At 44.6% G+C, this 12,092-nt stretch overlaps 1 protein-coding gene across 1 annotated transcript in view; it reads left to right on the top strand.

Annotated features, from left to right (window-relative positions):
- The first annotated feature begins 4,695 nt into the window (after nt 1-4,695).
- KANSL1 (KAT8 regulatory NSL complex subunit 1) overlaps nt 4,696-12,092 on the top strand; it is a 137,716-nt gene continuing 130,319 nt past the window's right edge. The window contains exon 1 of the mRNA XM_028703109.2: nt 4,696-4,813. The gene's annotated coding sequence lies outside the window, so the exon portion shown is untranslated. The remainder of the gene's footprint in view (nt 4,814-12,092) is intronic.

Raw genomic sequence — 12,092 nt, 5'->3', positions numbered from 1 at the left:
TTCCCTTCCCAACATCTCCGGGAAACACAAGCAAAGGGAGGGATAAAAAAACCCGAGGTATCAGCATCAATCCCGTCCTCCAGCCCCACCCCTCCGCCCCTGACTGACGCTCCTTCCTCCAACCACGCCCGCCCAGGTCCTCCCCGCGGCCAATCAGAACGGAGGAGGGCGGAAGACTTCCCACCCACCCCTCCACTTCAAGGCTGGTTGAGCTGTGCAGGTAGGTTGCTGAGGGGGGTCTGCGAGCAGCTTCCGACGGCCGTGCGAGGAAAAACACCGGGGAGCCCCAAATTCAAGGGGGGGGGGCGCGTGAAGGGGGCGCAGCGGGTGTGGGGGACGCAGGTGAGCAGGCGGGGATGGGAGGAAGTTGGGGGGGCAGAGGGGGGTGGGGGCGTGACGTTGCAGATGCATGCTACCGGGTGGAGAAGCAGGAGGAGGAATGTAGCTGAGGGAGGGGAGGGGAGGGGGGAGAGAGAGATTAGGGGGGAGGTGGGGGACCCCACTCCCTCCCTCTTTCCCGTCCCGTCGCCCCTCCCCGCGCGAGTTCTTCTCGCATCCACGCGCGGGCATGCACACTCCGCCCCGTCCACAGAGCGCAGGGCCAAGTGGCTGGTGGGAGCCCCGCGCCTGCAACTTTGAGCGGGCAGGAAGAGAAAATGGGGAGCGGAGAGGCGGAGTGCGCAGCCCTCTAGCCCTTGCAACTACTCCGAGGCAGGCCATGGCGGGGGGGGGGGGAGAGGAGAGGATGTGGGGTTTTTTTGGGGGGGTTGGGGGAGAGGAGGAATGGTGGGCATGGTTATAATGGTGCGACTTCTCTCCCCCCCCCCCACCTCAACGCCGCCACTCACTCCGGACCCCACAGAAGTGCATTTGGCCCGTGGGATAAGGCGCAGTGTAAGCAACTTTCGAAGTGCGTTGCGAGGAGTAGCTGAAGGATCCCGATCAGCCTCTGTGTGCCCGCCCGTCCATTCTGCCCCACGTAACAGCGGGGTGTATATACGGTGTATATATATACCTTTATGTAGGCAACTGGCTACTCAAAGCAGGCCAGACTGAGGGACCTCCCTGTTATCTGCTGGGCCCCTGTCGGGATCTGAGCAGTTTCAGGAGGCGGTTTCCTTGTGGCCTGGGCCAGGCTGGGTTTGAATCAGGGTCTGCCCCAGAGTCTTGCCCTGCTGGCCTTCAGTCCTGGAAAAATGCGAGATTTTTTATTATTATTATTATTATTATTATTAATTATTTATTTTCACCGGTTTTCCTTTGCCACTGAGCAAGGGCAGCCTTCCTCTTACAGGTCTGGGTCTGGGGGCTTTGGGGCCAGAGAGTGCAGCGTCTTGGTGGGGTTGGACCCTGATGCCTCTCCTTTTGGAACTTAACAATGCTGGAGCTGGTGCGGATTGTCAGGGAGCTCGGAAATCACTTTGAAAGAAAATGAAAGAAAGCATCTAGGTGTCTTTAATGAATTTTAATGAGTATAGTTGCCATTTGGCAATACTTGAAAGTTGTGGTCCTAGGTGGAGTGGGGGGTGGGGGAGCATTCCTAGGATATTGTGGAAGTAGGAGAAGCATCACAAAAAAAGTATTATAATTTTTTTTTATCTCAAAAGCAAGGGGAACATGGCATAGGGAAATGGCAGTTGCTCAGTGGTAGAACATATGCTTTTCAGGTTCAGAAGGTCTCAGGTTCAATCGCTGGCATCTCCAGGTAGGGTTGGGAAAGACTGCTGTCTTTCCTTGGAGAGCCACTGCCAGTCAATGTAGTAGTTAATACTGAGGTAGATGGACCGCAAGTCTGATCTCAGCCTATGGACCCCTCATCACAGGGTAACCTCCAATGTTCTTAAACTTTACCATTCCCTCAAATTTGCAGTGATGGATTTTTGTGTTTGTGCAGACAGAAGCATTGGGTCTTGGGGGGAAGGTGGAGCTTAAACATTAAAGATAGTTGTGGTAGTTCAGTCTAATAAATTCCAGTGAAATTCAGAATTCCACCATAAAACAAAGTTGGACTAAGAAACTAAAGGGAGGAATTTATCCCCCCTCCCCACCACCCAAAGGACACACACACATTTTGGGAGGAAGGGTCAGGGGAATACTGTACCGCCTCCTTGCCCCCTTCTATTGCAACAGATTGTGCCTTGCAGAAAGAAACATTGTAGCACCCAAGGAGAAGTCAGTTGCTCTGAAATTTTAAGGTGATTAATCCCTTGAGGGTTTTTAATTGGGTGCTGACATGTTTTGGATTCCTCATTGTTTCTCCGGAAACAATATGAGAGCACACAGGCACACTTCCTTTGAGCGCAAAAGCATTCACAGAAACCGGAGTGAAGAAGAACTTGTAAGATTGGTAGTTTCTGAGTAGTCAGAAGAACTTGCAAAAGTAGGGTTTTGTTTCAGAATTTTTTAAAACCTCTCTGAAATGTTACATGTACTTTAGAGCTGTATCTGCTCTGGTGTATAGAAACTGGACATCTGACTTTTGGGTGGGTGGTGAAATTCTCTCCTATCACACCTGCAAATACCTGTAATATGGAATACTGTATACTAGCAATGTGGACTGATACTGGTCTTTTATAGCTAATCTGTTGCAACTTCCCTGGTGAACTGTCTTCCTTATAAAAGGAAACAAAAGTTTTGTAGGCATGTTTACTTACTACAAATAAATCTTAAGGTTGCCAATCCAAGATTTTGTAATATTCTATAATCTGAGTAAGCCACTGGATTTTCTTTATCATTTAAATATGCCCTGGACGTTTGGAAATGTTTAATGATATAGGCATTTAGCTGAATAGCAAAGGTTTATTTTCCATTGTGGATTTTATTGTTTTTAGTTGCCTTGGGCACTTTTTATTGCAAGGTGGGCTATGAATTTTAACAAATTCAGTGGAGTACAAAGCACAGTCTTCCCAAGTATGAGATTTTCACAAACAAGAGCTGCAACCCTTTATTGTCAGAAGGGTAGATGATCTTCGACGTTCACTTTTAAAATTAAATTTTATGGAATATAAAAGGTTGCTGATTTGATTTGTATATTGGAACAAAAATGTTTTACAAAAACAAAAAACAACCAGGAGCAAATCCAAGACACATCAGAAGTGTGGAAGTGTCGGATTTTAAAAACATGGATATTGCTTTCAGCTGAGCAGTGTCAATTTCAGTTGTGCATTGTTCCTACCATTTAAAGTAAAATAGTAGTTTGTTTGGAAAGGCTAGTTTTGGATACAATCTGGAAATAAAACTAGTTATAAATTTTGCTTTATGGAGGAAGCTTCTGCTGTGTCTATGTGGCAATAGGTCCTTCAAAAATTCATACCTATGTATTGTTAGCTATATCAGTTGGGATTCTTCTTTATTTGGAATTAAAACTTCACTTTAATAAATCTGTTATTGGTAGTGTGAATGATCTGGGAGGAGCAGCAGCAAGATAGGGTAACAATAAGCTGTTGTGAGTTTCATGGGACTTGGTTGACAAATGCTTGGCAGTGTTCTGAATGCCACAACTTAGAGTGGGGTGTGGACTCTTCTTATTTTAAGTATATGTTAACTCTTCTTTTAATTCAACATGGCATTTTAAACACCATATTCCAAACCCACCTCCTTCCAAGCTAGCACACTCACTCTGTGTGTAAAAGTTTTTCTGTGCACACATCTGGCACCCAGGTTGTATTTTGGGTGGGGATTGTGTATAACAATGGATAATGCATAAGTAACTGCTGTGCCTTACTCCAATAAGATCGGTGTATGGGCTAGGCACTATAGAAGTGAAGGTTGCAGCTGCTGCTGTATATTTCTACAACAGTGTTTTTGTCTTTTTCTTAATTAACGAAACATTTATTTTCATTTTCAGAAAGGGCATTATATGCTTAATATAATTCTCCTTGTTACACCAGCATTCCACCAGTGTTTATGAGATCACTTGTATAATTTCCCACTCGTTTGTAGTGAGCAAAAAATTCCCCATAAAGAGCAGACCATTGGCGAAAGGCAATTGCATCCTAGTTCCCTGCTTGTTCACTTGATGCAAAAGACAGAGATGAGGATAGCTGTGTGTGTAGCTATTATATAACTGTGTGCTGTAGTTTGGGGTTGCAGACAGAGGATGGAGGATGGTTTCACACAGCTTTAAGATAGGTTCCACACACACGCACACACACATTTTCAGTTTAACAGTACACCATAAACATTTTATCTCACAGTAATTTTTTCAGACTTCCCAACCCAATCCTCAGTGACATCCTAATAAATTCTTGGCTTGCTGCATTAGCTTTCAGATAGGTTCCTGCAGGGCAGTGGAACTTGTGGCCTCTAGTTGTTGTTGGACTTCATCTCCCATCAGCCGTCAACCAGTATGACCAAAGGGCAGGGAATTATGGGAGTTGTAGTAGTCCAACAACATCTGGAGAGCCACAGGTTTCCCACCCAAAGGTTGCTGGAAAGCACAACTGCTGGTTGGTTGGCTAGCAAGCAAGTGGAGGAGGGGAAGGACAATTGCTTCCTGAATTATTGTTTGCAAAACTAGGGAAAATATTCTGGGGAAAAACCCATCGGAATTTTAGCAGTATAGTGTGCTTCCATTTCTTCCCATCTTCTCCAATTTTCCCCTCCTTTCCCCTCCTGCTCTCTCATATGCTAGATACAGTCATGTATACTTTATGTGTCCCATTTATTTCTACTGTTATATTCATTTTGTTGCAGGTGCCAGTTTCCTTCCTTCTCAAAATAAGAGAGATCTTACAGCACTAAAGAAACTCCTTGATTACGGGATTCCACATCACTCTTGGACACTATGGATTCTGCCACAGTGTGCTATAAGGTAAGATTTTATGTTTGTCAATAGTGGGGGTGGGGTGGGAGTTCAGAAGAGGTTATTTTGAATCTGGGTGCAGCCCCCAAAGCTGTTTGGATTCAGTTGTCAAAGTGAGATGCATTTGCAGTGCTATCTCCTGCTAGAGGAGAGTGATTGTCTGTAAGTCTTTTCCAGTCGACACTACAACCATTTAACAGGAAAATATAATACGATTCATTCTTTACTGATGTTGGTTAATGCCCGGGAAATATTTTCTAATTCAGTTTAGGTGGTTAGATCACTTTTCTTTCACCCCACATGTTGCAAAAGTCAGTGTTGAAAAATGTTGTTTTTTTCAGAAGCACACCACCAGCTGAAAGATTATTCACCTGGTCATTCCTGTTGTCTCTGTTCTGAAACCTTTCCATGTCATGCATAAGTTGCAGAAAGACCATTATTATTATTATTATTATTATTATTATTATTATTATTATATTGCCTTTCTCTGTAGCCTGCCCACCCCTTGCATTAGGGCAGTCCTAGTGCCTTCCAGGTGTTGTTGGACTCGCATTTTCATCAGCCCCAAGCAGCATTGCCAGTGGCCAGGGATGATGGAAATTTTAATCCCAACAACGTCTGGTGGCCTCCACATATTCCTCAGCCCTGCATCAGGGAACCAGTTGCATGGTGGAAGCCTGAAGTTTCAATCTCTTAACAAATTATACATTGTTTTTGTCCATTTGGAGAGTCCATTCTTATAAAAAGCAGCTTGTTATTTGTGTTTTTTGATTGAACTGCATATTGTATGGAGGCAGTGTTAGAGAATTCTGATTTTCTGTATTCCTAGCTTAAGACGTGGTACCTTCCTATGAGTTGTGTGCACTACAACATTGTCTTCACACAAAATGCTTTTCTCGCATTGCACTCAATGAGACCATGCGATAATGGCTACTTTTGATCTTGTAATCGTTTTGCTGCCATTCACACGCACACAGCAAAGAGAAACCTGTGTTTTACAGAACTGACATTTTGGATGCAAACTTGTAGCTTGAAATCACAAACTCTGGTATATCCCCTGCCCTCTATTTTAAATAAATATTACCAAGCCAGGCAAAATGTTCATATGCTGTAGAAGGCAAGAACTGGAATGTTCTCTTTGTGCAGAAATGTGAAACAAGCGAAATGCAAACAGCAGAGATAGTTGACAATGAAAACGCAAATAAGAAAATGCATTGGGTGGAATAAAATTAATTTCAAATGGATTTAGCTCTGGTCCACAAACAAACAAACAAATTTATTTCATGAATTTCATAAAATAGCACCAGTAAGTACTCAGAGAGTGGTAAGTGGTCTTTGTTGGAGTTGTGCTGAGTGAGGTGGCTGCTGAAAGGCAGCTGATTTTTGGCATCATGAAATTGTTGGCATTTGTTAACTAATTTTCACTGTCAGGAAGTGTGTGGAGGTTGCTTTTGAGACTTTTCTAACAAAATAACTTGGCTGCCCTTTTGAGTACTGTGCACCTTGTCTTGGGAATGGGATTGCCATCTGCTTTTTCACACTATGGGCTGGCCCTGGTTTGAGCCAGTGTTTATTTCTGTCTCTCTTGAGAGGGGTCTTTCCCCTTTAAACAAATAACCTGGTGGTCTTAAAAGTTCTTGGGCAGTACGCTGTTGGGAGAAACAAGATAATTTGACTTCTGACATGAATGTGTAGCACAACACACTTCCACATGCTGCCACTTTGCTAAGTTAGCACTGGGCCATTCGTAAGCAGAGCAGTTGAGAGAGACGGTACCTGGAGTGTATGCTGCGCTTTCCAAAATGTCTTTCTCCACTAGTGTTTTGTTCTGTTCTATTTTTTTGTTTTTTCACTACAGCAAAAGACCGGGAATACACTAAATGAACTTAAAGTTGACGAATTCTCTTACTGAGCACTGTCGATATGCATACCCAAAGTGCATTGCCTCCGACCTGTTTGCTACCATAGTTCCGATTATAGAATAAAGAGAGCGTGCAGTTGTGGATAAAGAATGTCTAATGCACATAGGGGTAGCCAATGTGATGCTCTCTAGCAGTTGTTGGAGTCCAACTCCCATCAGCCCTGGTCAGCATGTTCAATGGTCAGGGATGATGGGAATTACATCTGGAAGGGACTGTTGGCTACCCTTAGGTTTGGCGTTCAGGAGTTGCTGAAAGCTGTCTCTTTCCCCCACCCTCCATTGACGCTGCAGTATTCTGTGCATCCAGACTAGGTTGACAGATAGTTAATCTGCCAGTAGCAATCTACTTCTCCACACAGATTACACTTGCTAGAGTGAAGTGCTGGATGTGCTAAAATGTTGGCACAGAGGGAACTAATCCACCATTATGTTGACAAAGTAGAAGCTTCTACGGAGAGTTACATAGTCTAGTCTGGTTTCTTCATGAAGACTGTCATAGACGTAAATAGTTCCTGACAGATGCCTGTCTAGTGTTTAATTGAAAAACTCCAAAAAAAGAAACCCCATAGCCTCACTTTCCAGGTTGTTTGATTACTGAGCAACTTGTTAGTTAAAGCATGCTAATAAAGGTGTTTTCTGGCTGTGGATGTTACGGTTAGCAGGTTTCCTTCTAGTATTTAACCTGAAATCAGCCGCCTGTAGTTTTTTTGGTTTTTTACAGCATTGCCTGTTGTCTTACTCTTAGATCAAAGTAGGCTAGACACAGAAATAGTGAGTGGTTTAAGGCTGCCATCACCTGGAAAGCTTTGTGGCGCTCTCAAGCTTCATTTGGAGTGGGGAAGGGGTTACGCATCCCTCTCACCCTCACCAGAAGTGGCTGTTTCTGTTTTCAGGTTTGAAAAGGGTCATTGAGCTCCTGTATGCTTAACAACCTCCTTGCTCTGTCATGCTGTCTCTTTTCATAATGCGGACAATGGTTCTCCGTCTTGCTTCCGGTGCCATTTCTGACCTCTGAATATCATCAGCTCATCATCCTTGTTTTCATAGCTAGTTTCCTCACAGCATGGAAAGTGGGGGAACTAAGTAACTGCTTGAGAGATGCGCCAGCTCCCCTAAGGTGTGTCTCCTGCTGTTGGTGCCCATCAGTGAAAGACAGAAATGCAGCTTTAAATGTGCCTGTATGGTCCCCGTAAAGGGACTGGAGGTCATGAAGGGAGGTGGATGTACAGTTTCATCCAAACTTCCTGTGGTGTTGTTTGTTCACCTGTGACAAATGCTTTCTATCTGAACTGCATGTTTCGTCTTTTACACATTTGGAAATGACATCTTTCACGTAACAGAAATGTCTCTTTTGCACCTATTAATCGGCACGCAATGAAATTCCACGGCTCTTCTGAGACAGCTTGAGTGTGTGTGTATAAAATCACTGGTCTGGCTCCCTGCCTTAAAACCATCCCAGCTTTGTGGTGTGGTGCCCACTATACCCTGCACCCTATCTGTGCAGAGAAATCTTGCCCCAAAAGACAAAATGAAATCACAAACGGTTCTTTTATAGTTCAGTTCAAAGGATATATCCACCCTTCCTTCCATCCTTTCCAAACTGTGTTGTTTCTGCTTTGCTTATTATGGAATGTTTTCTCTGTAAAAATAAAAAATAGAATTGAATCAAATAATAAATTAAAATAAAATTTAAATTATTATTATTATTATTATTATTATTATTATTATTATTATTATTTTATACCCCACCCATCTGGCTTGGCTTCCCCAGCCACTCTGGGCAGCTTACAGCATATCTAAAAACACTTTATAACTAACTCTGCTGTCTTCCCCTGCTCCCAAATCCCAGTGTTCCATAGGAAAAATAAATCATTTTCTAGGGATGCTTCATAGGTTGGCATCTGGAACTGCCTTGGGGCTTTCTCTTCTGAGGAGGGGCATGTGTGCACACCATCACTATAACAAATGTCCATAATTATGTTTTGCATAGAAAGGTCCTGATAGCAGAGGTTACGTTGACAAGACTTTTACTTCCTCCCTTGCTGAGAGTCCTGAGAAGTCTATTCATTGTTGAGATGAAATTGGAAAATGGGAGTGTGTATGTTGTCTCCCATAAGTGCATAGCCCAGAAGAAGAAGCAGAAGACTAAGGGTTCCTGCTGGCTGTCATTATTTTGCAGGAGGGATTCAATCCGTACTGAAACTTCAGGTTTGTGCAGTTAAAGTGGATAACATCTCTCTGTTGCTCTAGCACAGGGGTCGGCAAGATTTACCTCGCCTGGGCCGGTTCACTCCAGCGGAGATCCCACCATACACCAGATTGCGCGTGCACCCGCGATTTCTGGCATCTGCTTCTGCGCAGATGTGATTTTCGGCGTCAGCGCAGATGCAATTTCTGGTGCTGCGGAAGCGAGTCCCATGCCACACTGCACTGGTTTAGCACAGTGTGTGGGGCCTTGCCGAGCGGATGGCTCAGTTCGGGGGCGACTCGGGGGCCGGTTAAACGACCCTCATGGGCTGCTTGGGACCCCTGCTCTAGCATAACAGATCTACTTTAACAAAAACAACAGCTGACCTTTTGCCGTTTCGAAGGTGACAGGGAAATGCAATGAAAAGTTCAGGGTGAACAAATGATTAATGCGAAGGGATGTAAAGATCCACAGGCAAATGAGGATGGATGCAGAATAAATGCTCATTTTCATATAACAGTCCAGGAAACAAATCAGAACAATTGCTCAATAAAGTCAGGACATAGTCTGTGCAAGCAAATCAAGATGAATGCTAAATAACCAGTTCATCTGGAAGAAACTTGGGAGATGGGTTGAGCAGGGATGTACACAGCTTCAAAACCTAAAATCGCAAAGGATGGTACTGAAGTTGCCTCTGTGTGAAGTGAGAGAGAGAGAGAATGGATTGTAGTGTGTTAATCATACTCAGAGTAGACCCATTGAAATTAATGGAGACTACTAACTTGGGGTCATTAATTTCAAGGTGCCTACTCTGGTTGCATCCAATTAAGTTATACTCAGTGCTTCTGTTGAACAAAACTAGCACAGAGAAAATGAAGCAGAGACCCCATAATTCAGTGCACACAATTTAAAGCTCTATATACTGTATTTATTTTACTTACTTAGAAATTCGGATCCTGGTTCTCAGGTACAAGAGCCCGTCCCGAGGGGAGTATAATTGCAGCTTAATTTTAAACATGTATTTTTGAGAACTACTAATACTCAATAATATGTTTCTTTAATATATATTAACTGTATATTAGATTTTTTATATATAAAACAATCTTCAGTTAATGGCCTTTTTCTTTGTCTTGTTATACTCATGAGAGTATATTCAGTGGGCAGTGCTTAAAATGTTCACTGACTACAGTTGTACTAAAAATACAGCTCCGTTAAATTTAAGCCAGACGACATTTTAGGATCCCCTACTGCGCACATGCATATGAAAGTAGTTGTCGTGTTTGCCCTGGTGGCGGCGATAGAGCCTGTGCAAAACTGCTGGAGTCGCATGATCTAAATAGTGAACTACATTTCCCAGCAGGCCTTGCGGTGACTGACAGCATTGTTTCCCTTCCTCACCTTCACTTGCAGAGCGGCTGCTAACTTGCATTAGGGAAAAGGATTGGGAGGTGCTCAAGGGGTAGCTATGCCGCCTTGTGGCTGTCTGAAGCACTGCAATCTGTGATGTTGAGCAGAGCAGGAACATGCTGTCGCTGCTATCAGCTCCAGCATATGATATGCACTCAAATTGGTTTGGGTGATCGCCTCTTTATTATTGGGCCTACATAAGGTGTTGCAAGGAAGGACTCTTTGCAGACAGAAGGCGATAGGTGTTGCTGTAGTGAATATAGATGATCTTCTACCTATTGTGTATATTTTTAAAATACACTTTTTATTATTTAGTTGTCATACTTATTGCCACATATGCCAGCAGGCTTCCCCCCAACACAGGAATACAAAAACATCAGCATTAACTGTTTAACTGTTTCTCAACATCCGGTGCACTCCACATTTATTTACGTGTCTGGTTCACATAATCTTTACTCCCCACTTCTCCTGAATTGTAGTTTTCTTAAGCAGTTTGCTGGAGGTGAAGCTGCATTGTGTAGCCCTGTTCTGCATGTATAGAGGCTGTGTCGGTGTAGCCTTTTATCATGCCTCCCTTAACTTCCTTTCCTCTAAAATGGCCTCTTCAACTGTCAGCCTTGGATACAGGGACTCCCAGATACCAGTTAGACCACAGTGGGGAGAGGCAGTGGCGTAGCTAGCCGCTTGGGTGCCCGGGGCAGTGTGCGTGCCCTGCAGTTGGGGGCGGAGTGAGCCACCCATGGGGGCGGGGCAAGCTACCCATGGAGGTGGGGCAAGCCAAGGCAGGACGCACTGTGTGGAGTCTCTCCGCAGCCTCCCCTTCAGCTGTAGGGTGGATGAGGTGGTGAGCAGACACAAGCCCTGCACTGCTCAAAAAAGCATCGCGGAGCTTCAGGCAGTCCGTCCGCCACCTCCCCCTCAGGAGAGACATGTGGCTCAGGCACGCTGCAGCCCCTGTGGTGTGACGTCCAGTGCCCCCCCCCCCGCCTCACCTAGCTACGCCTCTGGATTAGGCAGATTCATGGAGGAGAGGACTGTCAAAGGCTACTAGCCATAACCTAGCAAAGTTGCAGGCAGCAATGCTTCTGGTTTCTGGAAATCGCTCGAGGGGAGAGTGTTCCTGCAGTGGCGTAGGAAGGGGTGTGCGGTGGGTGCAGGAGTTATTTTTTCAAAAACATATTTTTGCCATTTTGTCACCCCTCCTCAGTGATGGCACCCGGGGTGGACCGCACCCCCCTTTCTACGCCACTGGGGAGAGGTGGACAGAGATGGGAGCGACCCCCTAATTCCGCCTGCCTCTAGCTCTGCAAAATTGATCACAAACAGTGCCTAAATATGTACACTTTTATTTTCTTTAAATGTCTACGTTTCACATGGTGGACAATACTTTCAATACTTCGTGTTACAGTTCAGAGTGAAGGCAATAGGGTTTTCAAGTTGCAACATGGAGATTCCCACCCTGTCCTAACATCAATGGGGCGGGAAATGGACAATAGATTTGGGTGGAGAACCTCGCCAGGATTTGGGATCCTGATAATAATAATAATAATACGCCGCCCGTCTGACTGGGTTTCCCCAGCCACTCCGGGCAGCTTCCAACACATATAAAAACATAATAAAACATCAAACATTAAAAACTTCCCAATACTGGGCTGCTTGGAGACCTTCTGCATGCAAAGCACGTGCTCTGTCCCTGAGCTACGGCCCTCTCCCCCTGCCCCAGTCACTTCCTTTTCCACACACTCCTCCCTTGCACATTGCTTATTAGAAAA

Source organism: Podarcis muralis, chromosome 13, assembly GCF_964188315.1.
Source record: "Podarcis muralis chromosome 13, rPodMur119.hap1.1, whole genome shotgun sequence".
Classification (NCBI taxonomy): Eukaryota; Metazoa; Chordata; class Lepidosauria; order Squamata; family Lacertidae; genus Podarcis; species Podarcis muralis.
This window is presented reverse-complemented; position numbering and strand designations above follow the sequence as displayed.